The sequence below is a fragment of the Heptranchias perlo genome, chromosome 20, assembly GCF_035084215.1.
Source record: "Heptranchias perlo isolate sHepPer1 chromosome 20, sHepPer1.hap1, whole genome shotgun sequence".
Lineage (NCBI taxonomy): Eukaryota > Metazoa > Chordata > Chondrichthyes > Hexanchiformes > Hexanchidae > Heptranchias > Heptranchias perlo.
This window is the reverse complement of record NC_090344.1, coordinates 27270497-27289562: the sequence shown is the minus strand read 5'-3', so window position 1 is coordinate 27289562 and position 19066 is coordinate 27270497. Positions and strand designations below refer to the sequence as shown.

Genomic DNA, 19066 nt, shown 5'->3' with positions numbered 1-19066 from the left:
CGGCTGAGACGATGGTGTGTGCATCTTTAAACTCGCTGTCTCAGTGTGCAGGTATTTTAAGTGGGATGGTGTGTGTCTCTGAGACGATGTGTAGCAGTGCTCTGTGAGAATTGTATTCTTTATCTTACTGTCTCGGTTCTCATTATCCTGTTTCACTGCCTCCATTCCTCCCCAGGATATTTCACTCCCCTTTTATCTCCGAACCTCCACCGTTGTCTCGCTGTTTCTCCCACTATCTTTGTTTCATTCTCTCTCTCACGCTATGTACCTCTTTCTCCTTGCTTGTACCTCTATCTGCATTTCTCCCTTCTCTCTCGAGATGATGTGCAGCCGAGTGGGAGAATTGCACCCTTTATATTTTCTCTCTCCCCTTACAATCCTATTTCCCTCTCTCTTTTTGTCCTCGACAGTCTCTCCCACTATTTTTGTTTCATTCTCTCACACGCTATCTCCTCTGTTTGTTTTTCTTTCTCTCATGTGATTCTCTATCCGCCTTCCTCCTCTCTCTAATCTGGGGACCGGCAATTCGAGATGATGTGTAGCCTAGTGGAAGCAGCGCCCTGTGCACCGTTTATATTTTTTCTCTCTCGCCACTCTCCGGCTCAGTATCCTGTTTTACTGCCTTCCATTCCGCTATCATTCTATTTTCCTCGCCTCTATGACCCTCGACATTTTCCGCTATCTCTCACCATACCTCTATCTTTGTGTTTGGTGCCTGCATCTCTTCGTTTCTTTCTCTGTGAGCATTTCTTTGTCTGCCCTTCACTCTCCTTGCGTCCCTCTCTGATCTGCATCTCTCCTTTTCATTGTTTCTTTCTCAGTGCCTTTCCTCCTTTCTATTGGCTCTGTACCAATCACGGATTCTCGATTTTCATTTTGTTCATAGGATGTGGGCGTCGCTGGTTATAACGGCATTTCATGCCCATCCCGAATTGCCCTTGAGAAGGTGGTGCTGACTGATCTTCTTCAACCGCAGCAGTCTGTGTGGTGATGGTTTCTCCCATAGTGCTGTTGAGAATGGAGCTCCAGGATTGAACCAGCGACGATAAGGGAACGGCGACATATTTCCAAGTCGGGATGGTGCGTGAGTTGGTTTTTGTGGTGTCCGGTTCAATGTTAATTACGACTTTTTTTGCAAGGCATCTGTTCCGGTTTAAACTTACAAACTGCGTGAGTTGGTGATCACGGCACAGCAGTCTCAGCGGTCCCGGGTGAGACAGAGAAAAAGCAGCCCGGGCGCGGCCAGAATGTGCGCGGTGACACTGCAAGGGAGTGGTGGAAGTCAGAGGTGGGGTTCTCCCCTGAAAGCAACATAAAAAGTTTAAAACAGAAATCGTCCAACGTGGGGCTTGAACCCACGACTCTGAGATTAAGAATCTCATGCTCTACCGACTGAGCTAGCTGGTCTTGAAAAACCAAGCCACTCTTGTCTTTCATTGCAGTAAACTCGTCCCTGGGCGTCCATGTGCAACAATCCAAACATAACGTCTTTTTCTTTGGCTGTGTTTATTTGTGTGTGTGTGTCCACCTGCAGGTTGATTTTGAACGAATACGAGTGTTTGTCTTCTGTCTGTAACATTAAATAAAAGAGGGCATCAGAAGCTTCCTTCCCTGACACTGGGGAACCAGTGAGACAGACTTGTTATTGTGAAAACTCAAATAAAGCATTAATTGAGGAATTATACAGACTCTTTTCAGCGCCAAAAGTAGCTTTACAATATAAACACCCCAATAAATAAATACATAATACAGATACATGTAAATCAATTTGCAACTAACAGAGTGATGAAACCAGAAATATTATTTGTGCCGAATACAAACACTCCCAGATATATTGCGAAATCTGAAATGCCTTCCCTGGTGGACGCTCTCACCGCCCCAACGCGGGTTCGATTCCGTTTCAGGGAATTTGCGGTTACAAAAACAAGTGCCAATTTTGTAGAATCATAGCAAATTTACGGCACAGAAGGAGGCCATTCCGCCCATCGCCTCCGCGCCGGCCGAAAATAAGCCACCCAGCCTCATCCCACTTTCCAGCACTTGGTCCGTAGACTTGTCGGTTCCGGCAATTCAGGTGCACAACCAAGTATTTTTTAAATGTAACGAGGGATTCTGCCTCTACCAGCCTTTCAGGCAGTGAGTTGCAGACCCCCACCACTCTCTGGGTGAAAAGATTGCTCCTCATGTCCCCTCTAATCCTTCTACCAATCACTTTAAATCTACGCCCCCTGTTTATTGACCTCTCTGTTAAGGTAAATAGGTCCTTCCTGTCCACTCTATCTCGGCCCCTCATAATTTTGTACACCTCATTAATCACCCCTCAGCCTCCTCTGTTCCAAAGAAAACAACCCCAGCCTATCCAATCTTTCCTCACAGCCAAAATTCGACAGCCCTGGCAACCTCCTCGTAAATCTCCTCTGTACCCTCTCTAGTGCAATTACATCTTTTTTGACCAGTATGCCATGTGGGATCTTGCTAAAATCCATGTACACTACATCAAAGTACTCCAGGTGTGTTCTCACCAAAGCCCTATTTAATTGCAGCAAGACTTCCTAACTCTTCTGCTGCAACCTCCTTGCAATAAAGGCCAACATACCATTTTTTTCCTAATTGCTTGCTGTACCTGCATGCTAACTTACTGCGATTCGTTTACAAGTACACCCAACTCCCTCTGAATAACAACATTTATTGGACTCTCACCTTTTAAAAATATTCTGCTTTTCTATTCTTCCTACCAAGGTGGACAATTTCACATTTTTCCACCTGATACTCCAACTGCCACCTTCTTACCCAATCGCTTAATCTGTCCACCTCCCTTTGCGTCCTCCTCACGGCTTACTTTCCCACTTACCTCTGTATCATCAGCAAACTTGGATACGTTGCACTCGGTCCCCTCATCTAAGTCATTAATATAGAATGTAAACAGCAATTGCAACATAAATTGTCCGCCCAGGATCGAAAGCAGGGCCGTTCGCGTGTAAAGCGAACTGGTAATCACTACCCCACAAAAAACAGCTGGTGACTTATACTGGACAGAGGGGAACTGACCAGTCATCATGTTCAAGTAATTAACGTTCCGAAGGAGATCCCTAATTTCGCTCCCCGAACTTTATGAATCAGATCATTCTCGTCCGGATCTTTTTCCACGTGAACCGGCCGCCCTCCACCCAGGAAGTAGCCTTTCTGATTCTGTGACTGTGGCCGGCTTTGTTGGCACCCTTGTCCCTTGTCCCTTGTTTTCTTCCACATCCGCAGATTGGGGCCGGGCCCTGACTGATTTTTTTTTTCTCTGTCTCACCTGGGGCCGCTGAGTCTCCGACTGAGATCACCAACTTGGTCTCTGACACCCGATCACCAACTCACCCAGTTTGTAAATTGAAACCGGAGCAAGTGCCTCGTAAGAGGGCAAGAGATGTAGGGGAGGCAGCAACCTCTGACAAAATCTCAGGCTCATCAGAGAGATTTGTGTATCTGAACTCCAAACACTTTCTTTCTCCTTTTAAAGTTTTGACCATTGCACACGACGCGGCACTAACAGACTCGTCTCTTGCACGCGGAGGGTTCACACGTGAAAGCAGCGGAAAAGTTTAAAACAGAGCTTACCCAACGTGGAGCTCGAACCCACGAACCTGAAAATATGAATCTTATGCTTGACTCAATGAGCTAGCCGAGCCAGTTGAAGGATTTCCATTTGTTCTGTTATTTCAACGAGGCGGCTGTTAGCTCCGCCCAGGGGCAGAGTTGAAAATCGTGGAAGGAGACAGCTCAGAGGCAGACCATTCGGGCCATCGCGGCCGTGCCTTGTCCCACAAACCAAGTACCAGATTCCCCTGAATTCCAAGGTGTGGAAAGATAGCGAAAAACAAAAGCCCTTTCATTCGACTGTGGAGGTACAGGCAACTCTCTGAGAAACCGTTTTGTCTATTTCTCGTGTCTATTTCCCGGTGTTTGCCGATACCGCCTGTCTCTCTGGCTGTGTTTATCTCTGTGCGTGTGGAGCTGCAGGCTGAATTTGAATTAATAAGTGTGTTTGTGTATGTTTCTTACAATTAATAAATGATGGAATCAGACGCTTCTCTCCCTGACACTGCGGAACCAGTGAGCCTGAATTCAGATCAGGGTTCTGTTCATTGTGAAAAAGGGCATGCAATTTGAATTCCGAAATTATTCAGACTCCTCCCTGCGCTAAAAACATCTCTGATCCAGACGTGATTTGAATACGCAGCTTTACTGATTTCGAGCCAGACGCGATACCTTTGCGCCACGAGCTCTGATGACCAAGAGGTGGATGTTTATCTTATGAAATGTTCTCATACACCGTTTCATTTATTTCAGATCACCAAATCCCCGCCCACTCCCACCGGGTGTCAGGCACCGTCAGAAGCAGCCATCACCTGTCCGCGGCAGCATGACTGCAGCAAATCCAATTACCCACACCCGGCACCCAGAATCATCACATCACAGGAAAGGAACTGCTCAAAATGCATAACAGGACTGGCAGCATCTGAATAAACACTGAGACTTTCGGTGCGTGGATTTTGTTCAGGACTGCTAACAGGACGGTGTGCAAATACAATCTATGGGTGTGCATAAATGGATGTCATTTTTTTTTATTATTCGTTCATGGGATGTGGGCGTCGCTGGCGAGGCCGGCATTTATTGCCCATCCCTAATTGCCTTTGAGAAGGTGGTGGTGAGCCGCCTTCTTGAACGGCTGCAGTCCGTGTGGTGACGGTTCTCCCACAGTGCTGTTAGGAAGGGAGTTCCAGGATTTTGACCCAGCGACGATGAAGGAACGGCGATATATTTCCAAGTCGGAATGGTGTGTGACTTGGAGGGCAACTCTCTGGGGTGACTGGGTGCACTCTAGTAACCCTGGCTGCACTCTTGAATGACTCTGCTGTGACTGGGTGCACTCTAGTAGCCCTGGCTGCACTCTTGAATGACTCTGCTGTGACTGGGTGCACTCTAGTAACCCTGGCTGCACTCTTGAATGACTCTGCTGTGACTGGGTGCACTCTAGTAGCCCTGGCTGCACTCTGGGATCATTCTGGGGTGGCAGGTTGTTCTCCGGGATGCCCGGTTGCACTCTGAGATCACTCGGGGTGACCGGGAGCACACTGGGATCACTGGCTGCACTCTGGGATCACTCTGGGGTGAATGGTTGCACTCTGATATCCCTGGCAGCACTCTGGGATCAATCTGGGATTACTTGGTGCACTCGCGGATGCCTGGCCGCCCTCTGGGATCACGCTGGGGTGACTGAGTGCACTCTGGGCTCCCTGGCTCCATACTGGGATCACTCTGGGGTGACTGGGTGCTCTCTGGGATGCCGGGCTGCATATTCGGATCAATATTGTGTGATTGGGTGCACTCTGGCATCCCTGGCTGCAATCTGGGATCACTCTTGGGTGACTGGGTGCACTCTGGGATCACTCTCGTGTGACTGGGTGCAATCTGGGCTGCTTGGCTGCTCTCTGGGATGAATGGGAGCACTGTGGGATGCCTGGCTGCAATCTGCGATCACTCAGGGGTGACTGGGTGCAATCTGGTTCGCACCCGTGATATGCTGCTCCAGTTCGATGTGGGAAGTCATGGACAATACCAATGTCCCTGGTGGCCATGTGTGCAGGAAGTGTGTCCAGCTGCAGCTACTGTCTAACCGTCTTTCGGAGCTGGAGCTGCGGGTGGGCTCACTGTGGAGAATCCACGATGCTGAGACTATCGTGGATAGCACGTTCAGTGAGGTGGTCACACCGCAGTTAAAGATTACGCAGGCAGAAAGGAAATGGGTGACCGCCAGGCAGAGCAAAAGGACTAGGCAGGTAGTGCAGGAGTCCGCTGGGGCCATCACCTTCTCAAACAGATATTCTGCTTTGGATACTGTTGGGGGAGATGGCTTATCAGTGGAAAGCAGCAAGAGCCAAGTTCGGGGAACCACGGGTGGCTCTGCTGCACAGGAGGGGAGGAAGAAGAGTGGCAGGGCTATAGTGATAGGGGATTCAATTTTCAGGGGAACAAATAGGCGTTTCTGCGGCCGCAAACTTGACTCTAGGATGGTATGTTGCCTCCCGGGTGCTCGGGTCAAGGATGTCACGGAGCGGCTGCAGGGCATTCTGGAGGGGGAGTGTGAACAGCCAGTAGTCGTGGTCCATATCGGTACCAACGACACAGGTAAAAAAAGGGATGAGGTCCTGCAAGGTGAATTTAAGGAGTTAGGAGATAAATTAAAAAGCAGGACTTCAAAGGTAGTGATCTCAGGATTACCACCAGTGCCATGTGCTAGTGAGTATAGGAACAGGAGAATAGACAGGATGAATGCGTGGCTGCAGGGATGGTTTAGGAGGGAGGGATTTAGATTCCTGGGACATTGGGACCGGTTCTGGGGAAGGTGGGACCTGTACAAGCGGGACGGGTTACACCCGAGCAGGACCGGGACCAATGTCCTCGCGGGGGTGTTTGCTAGTGCTGTTGGGGAAGGTTTAAACTGGAGTGTCAGGGGGATGGGAACCTGAGCGGGGAGTCAGAAAGGAGTAAAGTTGAAAGCAGCAAGAGAGGGGAAGACCCATGGGAAATCTACAATACAAATAGTACAAACAGTTTATCAAGAACAAGTGAAAGGAAAAAGCGTAGAGCAGCATAAAGAAAGTGTACTTTAGGCACGACAGATGAAATAAAAACTGGAAGGCGTAAGGCGATTAACCCAGCATCAAAGCTGAAGGCCAGGCTAGGATGTGTGGACACCTAAGAGTTCTATATACAAATGCACGGAGTATAAGGAATAAATTAAATGAACTACAGGTTCAAATTCAAATTGGAGGGTATGACATGATAGCTATTACTGAGACTTGGCTGCAGGATGGTCAGGATTGGGAACTAAATATACCGGGTTATAAGGTCTACAGGAGAGACAGGGAAAATGAAATAGGGGGAGGAGTAGCCTTAATGATTTGAGATGAAATCACTTCAATGGTAAAGGGGGATATAACGAGGGGTAAGCAGCCAACAGAGACCTTATGGGTTGAATTGAGAAATAGGAAAGAATCTAAGACTATTGTGGGTGTTGTATATAGGAGCCTTGGCAGCAGTTCTGAAGTGCTAGATTGCATAAATGCAGAGATTGGATAAGCGTGTAAGAAAGGCATCGTGGTCTTAATGGGGGACTTTAACCTTCACATAGATTGGGAAAAGCAGACTAGCAACTGTCAGAAAGGCAGCGAATTTCTTGAGTGTGTCCGGTTAGTTTTCTACAGCAGTATGTCCTGGAGGCAACAAGGGGGCAAGCCATACTAGATTTAGTAATGAATAATGAACCAGATTTAGTTAACGGCTTAACTGTGCATGAACATCGATCCAATTGTGATCATAATATAATCGAGTTCAATGTAATGTTTGAAAGGGAAAAAATTGAATCAGCTGCTCAGATTCTAGACTTGGGCAAGGCCGACTTCAATGGGATGAGACAGAGACTGTCCACAGTAAACTGGGCAAATCTGTTAATGGGTAAAACGACTGATGATCAGTGGGGAATGTTTAAAGAAACGTTTAACGTGATGGAGAATCGGTTTATACCCCTGAGGGGCAAGAACTCTACTTACCAAAAAAAAAACAGCCATGGACAACTAAAGAGATAACAGACAGTGTAAGACATAAGGAAAGGGCATACACAAAGGCAAAAAATGGCACACATCCTGGCGAATGGGAAAGATACAAAGATCAACAAAGGGTCACAAAACAGACAGTTAGAGCTACAAAAGAGAGTTTGAAAATAAACTCGCAAGGGATATCAAAACCAATATGAAGAACTTTTCTAGTTCTATTAGGAAAAAGAAGGGGGTCAGGAGCAGTGTTGGCCCCTTAAAAACGGAAAGTGGGGATATTGTCATTGATAATGGAGAAATGGCGGACATGTTGAACAATTACTTTGCGTCAGTAATTACAGTCGAAACAGAGGATAGCATGCCGGAAATACCAATAAAACTTATATTGAATCGGGGACAGGGACTCGATAAAATTAACATAAGTAAAGAAACAATAATGAAGAAAAGAATAGCACTTAAAGAGTGACAAATCCCGAGGACCAGATGGTTTCCATCCCAGGGTTTTAAAGGAAGTAGGTGAGCACATTGCGAATGCCCTAACTATAATCTTTCAAAGTTCTCTAGATTCAGGAACTGTCCCTCTAGATTGGAAAATTGCACATGTCACTCCGCTTTTTAAGAAAGGAGAAAGGCGGAAACAGGGGAATGATAGACCAGTTAGCCGAACATCTGTTGTGGGGAAAATGCTGGAGTCTATAATAAAGGACAGGGTAACTGAACACCTCGGGAATTTTCAGTTAATTAGAGAGAGCCAGCATGGATTTGTGAAAGGTAGGTCGTGCCTGACAAACCTGATTGGATTTTTTGAAGAGGTGACTAAAGTATTGGTCAGGGGAATGTCAATGGATGTAATTTATATGGACTTCCAGAAGGCATTTGATAAGGTCCTACATAAGAGACTGTTAGCTAAGATAGAAGCCCAGGGAAAAGTACGGACTTGGTAAGGAAGATGGCTGAGCGAAAGGCGACAGAGAGTAGGGATAATGGGGAGGTACTCACATTGGCAGGATGTGACTAGTGGAGTCCCGCAGGGACCTGTCTTGGTGCCTCAATTATTCACAATATTTAATAACAAGTTAGATGAAGGCATAGAATGTCTCATATCTAAGGTTGCCGATGACACAAAGATTGGTGGCATTGTAAGTAGTGTAGATGAAAACATAAAATTACAAAGTGATATTGATATAATGGGTGAATGGGCAAAACTGTGGCAAATGGGATTCAATGTAGACAAATGTGAGGTCATCCACTTTGGATCAAAAAAAGAATAGAACAGGGTACTTTCTAAATGGTAAAAAGTTAAAAAAAACAGTGGATGTCCAAAGGGACTTAGGGGTTCAAGTACATAGATCATTGAAGTGTCATGAACAGGTGCAGAAAATAATCAATAAGGCGAATGGAATGCTGGCTTTTATATCTAGAGGACTTGAGCACAAGGGGGCAGAAGTTATGCTGCAGCTATCCAAAACTCTGGTGAGTCAGCACCTGGAGTACTGTGAGCAGTTCTGGGCACTGCACCTTCGGAAGGACATATTGGCCTTGCAGGGAGTGCAGCGTAGGTTTCCTAGAATGATACCCGCATTTCAAGGGTTAAGTTACGAGGAGAGATTACACAAATTGGGGTTGTGTTCTACAGAGTTTCGAAGGTTAAGGGGTGATCTGATCGAAGTTTGTAAGATATTAAGGGGAACAGATAGGGTGGATGTGAGTAACTATTTCCGCTGGTTGGGGATTTTAGGAGTGGGGGGCACAGTCTAAAAATTAGAGCCAGACCTTTCAGGAGCAAGATTAGAAAACATTTCTACTCACAAAGGGTTGTAGAAGTTTGGAACTCTCTTCCGCAAACGGCAATTGATACGAGCTCAATTGGTAAATTTAAATCTGAGATTGATCTTTTTGTCAACCAAACGTATTAAGGGATATGGGGCAAAGGCAGGTATATGAAGTTAGATCACAGATCAGCCATGGACTTATCAAATGGCGGAGCAGGCACGAGGGGCTGAATGGCCTCCTCCTGTTCCTATGCTCCTATGTTGCAGAGAGAGAGATCGAAATGAATAAACACACGAGGATTGGACAGGGTGAGAGCGAATGTAATAAACATCCAGAGATTGGACCGAGCGAGATGGAAGGGAAAAAACACCCGAGGATTTGACAGGGAGAGGTGGAAGTGCACTGTTTGAGGGGCACGACCTGTCTCGCAGTAATCATAGACTTTTACACATGCCGGCTACAAATTCTCCACCACAAAATTATGGATGGCGTGAAAGGATAATTGTTGGAGACGATTCGATTCTATCTGCAGAGTGAATTGGGGTAAGTACCGGAGAAAAAAGCACATTTAAGCCCATTAACCTTACTATCCCATGGCCCTGGCCTCTCGACACATCTCAACCGCACATCAAAACCCACATCGCAACTGACATCTCAATCGCACATCACAACTTACATCACAAACCCACATCACCACAACCCACATCACAACCACACATCACAACACCACATCTCACTGACATCACGACCCCACATCCGAAACAGCACATCACAAACCCACATCACAAACCAACATCTCTTCCCCAGAAAGGTGCCGAGGCAGCAGGAGGAGTTGTGGAGGCCAGGACGCGGCACAGGCCAAGGTGGAGCCGCCATATCGATAACTATTCGGAGCTGCACTCACCCCGAGTCTCAAGCCTGGTTGTAAAATGGCCCTTGTATTCTGGAGGCTTTACAAGAGGCAACACCTCAATCCGAGTTGGGAGAGGTGCTTTCTCACTTCCCTAAACAAACAAAAAACGGTGCTCTCTCCACAGAGAGAGAGGGAAGGAGAGTGGGTATCTGACGAAATCGGGAACGGTGAGTTAGGTGGGATACACTTTCCCGTTGGCCGATATTGTCTTCTTGTGGGAGTGGACGGGTGGAAGAGATCTCGTCACCTCAGACGGCTGGAACAGCCCAGGCTCAGTACTCCACAGGAAGCGTTTTGCAGGAAAAATTCGGCCAGACAACGGGGGTGTTTATCAAATATGAATCACCTCCCCATTTTAGACCTTGTGTCTTATTTTCTCCCCCTCCCTCTCATCAACCTCTTCCTAGATCTTGTCTTTTCCAGGCGAATCAAAAAAGCCCAAAAGAAGATGCAGAAAATTGCCCCAAACGCAGACCTCTTCTTCCACCTCCTTTGATGTGTTGATAGATACAACCACCCCCACGCAATCGAGGTTGGGATGAATCTGAATGTGTCGGTCAATCTCCCTCCTTCCAGGTAGATGTCGTTTTCCTTTATCCTTTCCCTTCCCTCTCCCCTCTCCTCCAATCTTGAGAGCAAAAAGCCCGCTCTCCTTGAATCCATCTCTTTGACCGAGCTTTTTGTCACCCCTCCGAATATCTCCTTCCTTGGCTTATCTTTTTCCTCGCCCCACCCTGAAGCCCCTCAGGATGTTTTTTTTCCCCATTTAAGGCGTTGTATTGTACAAGTTGTTGTTGCTGTTGTAATAACTCGGCCTGAATGGCTGCACACAGTATTTGGGCAGGTGGTGGGAACAGAAGGTGGTTGAATTCGGACTGATATCCTCGTGTCAAGATGCCTTTAAATCTTTCAATGGCAGCATCCCTGCTCTGGCCAATTGCTAAACGTTTCACCTCACACGCTAAATGCTCAAGAAATACTTAATATTAAAAATGGTACAGGGAAATTCAGACATGCCTGATTACTGCAATATTAATAGAATGTAGTTCATCGATTTAAATATCGTTCTTAAACATTACTTAGCCTCCCCCTCAGCTTTCTTCCATATTATTTAATTGATCTATTTATCCCTTTAATCTTGTCTTTTTGTGCTTGTACCATACATTTTAGGTCACATTGCTTTCAATCTCTACCGAACTGGCTGCTTCAGCTGAGCAATCAATGAGCTGATTGGCAGCTTTCGAAAAGAGCTGGGGTTGGTGGGGATGGTTTCTGTGTTTGATATCCGAATGGGTTGCTGTGTGGAGAGAGCGGTCGCTGAACTGCGAGGGTAAAGAAGGTTTATTACAGGGAAGGAGAGTGGTGCAGGATGTGTAAAGCAGATATAAGCCCAGAATAAGCACTGGGAAACTTTACTCAACTTAGGTTTGGGTGTTGAAGAAAAACGTTTCAGGCCTCTTACTCCCCCCTCAAAATAATACCATTGAGGTTACGTGTTGGAGCAACTTCCTTGCTTTTTAAATTAATAAATCCCAGTGTCCCATAGGCTATGATTTGATCTATCTTGATATGTGGGAGTTAACTGGAGGTTTAAACCAGCGGCTTAGACACGATACTTTCAATCCTGCATTTCAGGAACAGAATTATTACAAGCAAGAATAATAGCTCGGCAGAAGAGTGCTTTGTCCAGTTGGAAATCTGTATGAAAGAACGTGCAGTCTGGCAGAGCTGGACGTCCAGCAGATTGAATTTTTGCGAAGTAGATGATGAGGCTCCTTCTTGAGAGTTCTCTGGTCTTCAGTGTAACAGTTCCAGGGGTCAGAATGGCGCAACGGGTGTAAGTTGCTGAGTTCAGGTCGCAATCTTCCCTGCAGGCTTGGGCTCCAATCCCAATAATTTTCTGATTCTAATAAACTTGCGTGAGTTGCTTGCTTACGTATTTAAAAGCGATAAGTCCAGGGTCCAAGTCCCGGATAAAGCAAGCATTTTTAGTCAAAAATCTCCAATTCATATAAACGTTGAAAAAGACAGAAATATGTTTAATTACTAACTGCGACAAAATCTGATTTACGTTGAAATATTATTCATGTTTCAAACTAACAGCAACAAGCTTTGCATCAAAATATAAACGAAGGATTTTAACGAAACGCAGTAGAATGAATTCTAGCCGTTTTTTTGTCTCCTGTTCTTCACATTGAGAGGATTCAAATTCACAGGAGACACTTAGATTTGTGAGAGAATGCGCTGCAAACAAGGCGGGAACCTGAGCGGGGAAAACCGCAGTGAGTGTCGAGTCCAACGGCTTAACCTCCCGCCCAAGGTTTCAACAGTCGGCGGGAAGGAAGTCGAGGCTGAGGCTGATCTGTGTCACGTGGGAGCTGAACACCAAATAATATTCATCGAGTTACATCGAAACTGCAACACAGAAACAGGCCATTCGGCCCAACTGGTCTCTGCCGGCGTTTAAGCTCCACACGAGCCTCCACCCTCCCTACTTTATCTCACCCTGTCAGGATACCCTTCTATTACTTTCTCCCTCATGGGCTTATCTGGCTTCCTCTTCAATGCATCTCTACTATTTGCCTCAACTATTCCTTGTGGTAGCGCGTTCCACATTCTAACCAGTCTATTAGCGACTATTCCTTCTGTTTATATTCGTTATCCTGCAGAATATTCGATACTGTTTTCAACATCTTCTATTAGCTTTAATATTGGAAGGGTTTAGACTGTTGTAATGGTCGCTGCGATTATTTCCGATTTCATTAATTTCATGCAAATTGAACAATACAAACTAGCAAAACATTTCCTGCCGATATTAAACACACCTTGAGGTGCAATCGTAACGTGTCTGACAACAACTTATAAAGCGACGTCTTTGAAACACGTTGGGGCCACAGTTTGTTTTTGCACAGAACTAAACCTAAATCATTCAAGATGGGATTTTATTTACTGTATCAAAATAAACAATATCTTGCTGTTAAGTTTGGCTGCTCAGTTCCCCAGTGTCAAAGGGAGAATTGTCTGATTTCCTCATTTATTCCACGTAAGGAACAAACACAAACAAAAACACATGCATTAAATCAGAATCAAGTCACAGATGGACAAACAAAGAAAAACAGAGCGAGAGACACAGAGAGGATCGGGAAACACAGTGAAACAGACAAAAGAAATGGATGAAGACAAAATGGCGCCACAATCCTCAAACTCACCGTCTCGACTCAAAGGAAGCTCACATATCAGTGAGAAGATGTGGTGCTTTATCAATGTGATTTTTCGCCGTGTCTTAGCTGGTTAATGCGACTATCTAACTAAACAGCTGATCCTGGGTTTGATTCCCAGCGTGTGTCCTTTTTGTTTCCTAAGTGATATTTACAACTTTGTGAATTTAAGCAACAAAATATCACAGGGCGGAATTGAGGTCCAGATCACCCATGATAAATTAAATAGCGCAGCAGGTTCGAAGGGCTGGATGGTCTTCTCCTGTCCCCATGTTCCCGTCCTGATCAACGTGGAGCTGTCTGACAGGTAAAGAACATCAGACTGACTCCAGATTGAAAATCTGGTGTTCAGAAGGAAGTCCCCTTCGATTTTTGGACAAATTGACCAAATGAAGCAAAGCCAATTGGTACCTTTCTGCCAGAAGAGGTAACGAATGTTACCAGTGGGCCCAGCTATCTCTCGTCATTAAACAAATGAGACTCTTAATTTCAGGGTCGTGGGTTCAATCCCCACGTTGGGTGGTTCGCATTTTATTGTTCACAAAGGGTTGCAGGTGCAACCTCTTATCTTCAATTAATGAAATCCAGATATAAAAAACGGATACAACAATGAGCTGTGAGAAAGAAAACCGTGAGCACTGGCAAACATCCAGTCCCGTCCCGATTCTACCTTTTCATTCCCTGCACGTGGGACACGGCAGATTATCTGTTCAATTCGGATTCATTTTTTGCTGTTATTAAATATTAAGAAATGTAATGTTTAGAAGATGACAACTCTGGATCCATGGGCCTCTCTGATCCCTCCTGAACACCCCTCTCCCTCTTTAATTCTCCCTGAGCTCATTGCCTTCTCTGATACGGTCTGTCTCTTACCTTCTCCGATACCCTCAGAGAGTCCATGATCCTTTTTGATACCTTGTCAGCGCCCTTTACGTTCTCCGATACCCTGAGTGCCCCTTACACATTGATATGCCCGGAGACCCCATACATTCTATGACACCCTCTCACAATCCGTTCCCCCTATCTCAGATCCCCTTGCCCTACCGGATCACCACGAAGAAGCCACTTAGATTTGTGAGAGAGTGCGCTGCAAACAAGGCGGGAACCTGAGCGGGGAAAACCGCAGTGAGTGTCGAGTCCAACGGCTTAACCTCCCGCCCAAGGTTTCAACAGTCGGCGGGAAGGAAGTCGAGGCTGAGGCTGATCTGTGTCACGTGGGAGCTGAACACCAAATAATATTCATCGAGTTACATCGAAACTGCAACACAGAAACAGGCCATTCGGCCCAACTGGTCTGTGCCGGCGTTTAAGCTCCACCCGAGCCTCCACCCTCCCTACTTTATCTCACCCTATCAGGATACCCTTCTATTACTTTCTCCCTCATGGGCTTATCTGGCTTCCTCTTCAATGCATCTCGACTATTTGCCTCAACTGTTCCTTGTGGTAGCGCATTCCACATTCTAACCAGTCTATTAGCGACTATTCCTTCTGTTTATATTCATTATCCTGCAGAACATTCGAGACTGTTCTCAGCAGCTTCTGTTACCGTTAATGTTGGAGGGTTTATACTATTGTAATGGTCGCAGCGATTATTTCCGATTCATTAATTTCATATAAATTGAATAATACTAAACTAGCGAATCATTTCCTGCCGAGTCACACCTTGAGGTGCAATCGGAACGTGTCTGGCAACAACTTATAAAACGATGTGTTTGAAACACGTTGTGGTCACAGTTGCTTTTTGAACAGAACTGAACCTAAATCATTCAAGATGGCAGCTTTATAATGCTTAAAAATAAACAATATCTTGCCAATAAGTTTGGCTGCTTAGTTCCCCATTGTCAAAGGGAGAATTGTCTGATTTCCTCATTTATTTCACGTAAGAAACAAACACAAACACAAGGACATGCATTAAATCAGAATCAACTCACAGATGGACAAACAAAGAAAAACACAGCGAGAGACACAGACAGTATCGGGAAACACAGAGAAACAGACACAAGAAATGGATGAGTAAAAATGGGCCCACACTACTCAAACTCACCTTCTCTGCTCAAACGAAGCTGACAGATATCAGTGAGATGTGGTATTTTAGTATTGTGATTTGGCGCCTTGGTTTATCTCTTCAAAGCACACTATCTACACTATCTAGTAAATAGGTAGATCTTGGTGTCGATTTCCAGCGGTGCCTTTTTGTTTCCTTCGTGATATTTGGCACTTTGTGAATTTAACCAACACAATATCACAGGGCGGAGTTGAGGTACAGATCACCCAAGATCAAATTGAATGGCGCAGCAGGTTCGAGGGGCTGAATGGTCTTCTCCTGTCCCGATGTTCTCATATTGCTCAACGCGGGGCTGTATGACAAGTAACAAAATACGGACAGACTCCAGATTGAAAAATCGGGTCTTCAGAAGGAACTCTCCTCGGATTGTAAGACAAATTGACCCAATGAAGCAAAACCAATTGCTCCCTTCCTGCCAGAAGAGGCAACAAATGTTGCCAATGGGCCCGGCGATCTCCAGTCGTTAGCGCATGAGACTCTTAATTTCAGGGTCGTGGGTTCGAGCCCTATGTTGGGTGGTTTACATTTTATTGCTCACAAAGGGTTCCAGGTGCAACCTCTTATGTTCAATTAATGAAATCCAGTTATATTAACGGACACAACAATGAGCTGTGTGAAAGAAAACCGTGAGCACTGGCAAACATCCAGTCCCGTCCCGATTCTACCTTTTCATTCCCTGCACGTGGGACACGGCAGATTATCTGTTCAATTCGGATTCATTTTTTGCTGTTATTAAATATTAAGAAATGTAATGTTTAGAAGATGACAACTCTGGATCCATGAGCCTCTCTGATACCTCCTGAACGCCCCTTTTCCTCTTTAATTCTACCTGAGCTCATTGCCTTCTCTGATACGCTCTGTCTCTTACCTTCTCCGATACCCTCAGAGAGTCCATGATCCTTTTTGATACCTTGTCAGCGCCCTTTCCGTTCTCTGATACCCTGAGTGTCCCTTGCACACTGATGTGCCCGGAGACCCCTTACATTCTCTGACACCCTCTGACAATCCGTTCCCCTATCTCAGATCCCCTTGCCCGACCGGATCACCACGAAGAAGCCATTAAACTCCCTGATACCTTCTCAGAAGATTGACAGGTTTATTGTTCAATCTCGGGTTTCGGCAGCTCTCTCTGTTGGGAGAATCCAGAATGAGGGGGCTTAATCTGAAACGTAGAGCAAAACCATTCATCTGATAAATCAGGAAGCACTTTATCACAGAAAGTGTCTTAGAAATCTGGAACTCTTTTCAACAAAAGGCTGAAGATGTTGGGTCAATTCAGATATTGAAGACTGAGATCGATGGATTTTTGCCCGAAAGTGTATCAAGGGATTTGTGTCACATTCGGGTAAATCGAGTTGGTATACAGATAACCCCTGATCTAATTAAATAGCGCTGCAGGTTCGAGGGGCTGAATAGTCTTCTCCTGTCCTCAATTTTCTATGTTTATCAACGTGGAGCTCGATGACAAGTTTTTTGATCAAGTGTTAAATGCAGGAAGTGCTCAGAAAGCCCTTTTTTTTCCTTCCTGCACAATTCAAAAGCACTGGACCCAGATGATGAAGAGCAAGAAAGCTGGATTTCAATCACTAGCCTCATGTTTCAGTAATCATGAGCTTTGTTCGTGGCAGCATGGCCGAGCGGTCTAAGGCGCTGGATTTAGGTTCCAGTCTCTTCGGGGACGTGGGTTCGAATCCCACTGCTGTCAGGGTTAGTACCAATGTTTGTTTTGATGTATTCACAGAAAATCATGGTGGAGTGTGGTCCAGCGGAGAATGCAAAAGAAGCGAAATGTGCAGCTATGAGAATCATGGACAGTTGCTGCACAAAGGTGGACCATTCGTCCCATCGTGTCCGTGCCGCTTTCAAATTTTTGCAGCGTTGCGATTCTATATCATGTACCCGGAGAGACTTTAGCTCTAATCCAGGATTCGTTTCAACAAGGGGACAAGACACGTTTTCATAGGGAGGTGCGGCTCATGTCCGCATCTTTTCCAGCAGAGTGGGACATGTAAATACGCGGTATTTGTATGTCAGTAAAGGTTCGGGGAATGCCGAGATTGTGAGTTCGATTCCCACTTGGAACAAACAATCGTTTTGCTTGTGAACAATTCGAACGGAGTTGAAGGAACAATTGGTCTTCTTCCAACGACATCTCCTTATTGGTGTTGCCATGTGGTTCCTCAGGCCTATCGTGTTCCAATAGCAGATGAGAGGTTAAAAGCAGCGCTTCAGCATTACTTGTTTACAGGAGGGAGGCTGTGGTTTTGGAACCATAGGCTATGATTTTGATCCATCTACAAAATGTGGGATTTATCTGGAGCTTTAAAACAGCGCCTGAGACGACTCAGACACGATACGTTCCACCCTGCACTTCAGGATCTACTGTTACAGGAATAGAATTACTACAAGCAACAATATTACCTCTGAAGCACCAATGCTCGCACGGCAGAAGAGTGTTTTGTCCAGTTGGAAACCTGTATGAAAGAACATGCAGTCTGGCAGAGCTGGACGTCCAGCAGATTGAATTTTGTGTGAAGCAGATGATGAGGCTCCTTTTTGCGTGTTCTCTGGGCTTCAGTGTAACAGCTCCAGGGGTCAGAATGGCCTACAGGGTGTAAGGTGCTGAGCTCATGTCGCAATCTTCCCTGTATGCGTGGGTTCCAATCCCAACAATTTAATGATTCTAATAAAGTTGCATGAGTCGCCAGCATAGGGACTTGCACTGATTGAAATGCGAGAAGCCCAGTGTCCAAGTCCCGCATAAAGCGGACAGTTTTAAGCAAAAATCTCCAATTCATAAAAAAACATTGAAGAAGACAGAAATATATCTAATTAATAACTGCCACGAAATCCGATTTACACTGAAATATTATTCATGTTTCCAATTAACTGCAACAAGCTTGTGCATCAACATATAAACGGGATTTTTTAACCAAACGCAGCCGAACGAATTCTAGCCGTTTTTTGAATCATGTTCTTCACAGGGAGATGATTCAAATTCAAAGCAGAAACTTAGATTGTTGAGAGAATGCTCTGCAATCAAGGCGACAACCTGAGCGAGGAAAACCGCAGTGAGTGTCGAGTACAACGGCCTAACCTCCCGCCCAAGATTTCTGCAGTCGGCGGGAAGGAAGTAGTGACTGTGGCTCTCAGCGTCACGTGGGAGCAGAACACCAAAAAATATTCATCGAGTTTCATCGAAACAAGAACACAGAAGCAGGCCATTCGGCCCAACTGGTGTCCGCCGGCGTTTATGCTCCACACGAGCCTCCTCCCTCCCTACTTCATCTAAACATATCAGGATACCCCTCTATTCCTGTCTCCCTCATGGGCTTATCTGGCTTCCTCTTCAATGCATCAATATTATTTTCTTCATCTATTCCTTTTCTTAGCACGTCCCACATTCTAACCACTCTCTGGGTAAAGAGGTTTCTGTTGAATTCCCTATTGGAATTATTGGCGACTATTCCTTCTGTTTATATTCATTATCCTGCAG

At 45.5% G+C, this 19066-nt stretch overlaps 2 non-coding genes across 2 annotated transcripts; one reads left to right on the top strand and one right to left on the bottom strand.

Annotated features, from left to right (window-relative positions):
• Positions 1-1334: 1334 nt before the first annotated feature.
• trnak-cuu (transfer RNA lysine (anticodon CUU)) lies at positions 1335-1407 on the bottom strand. The gene has a single exon. It is a non-coding gene; the product is annotated as a tRNA-Lys (tRNA).
• Positions 1408-17193: 15786 nt separating this feature from the next.
• trnal-uag (transfer RNA leucine (anticodon UAG)) lies at positions 17194-17275 on the top strand. The gene has a single exon. It is a non-coding gene; the product is annotated as a tRNA-Leu (tRNA).
• The last annotated feature ends 1791 nt before the right edge of the window (positions 17276-19066 follow it).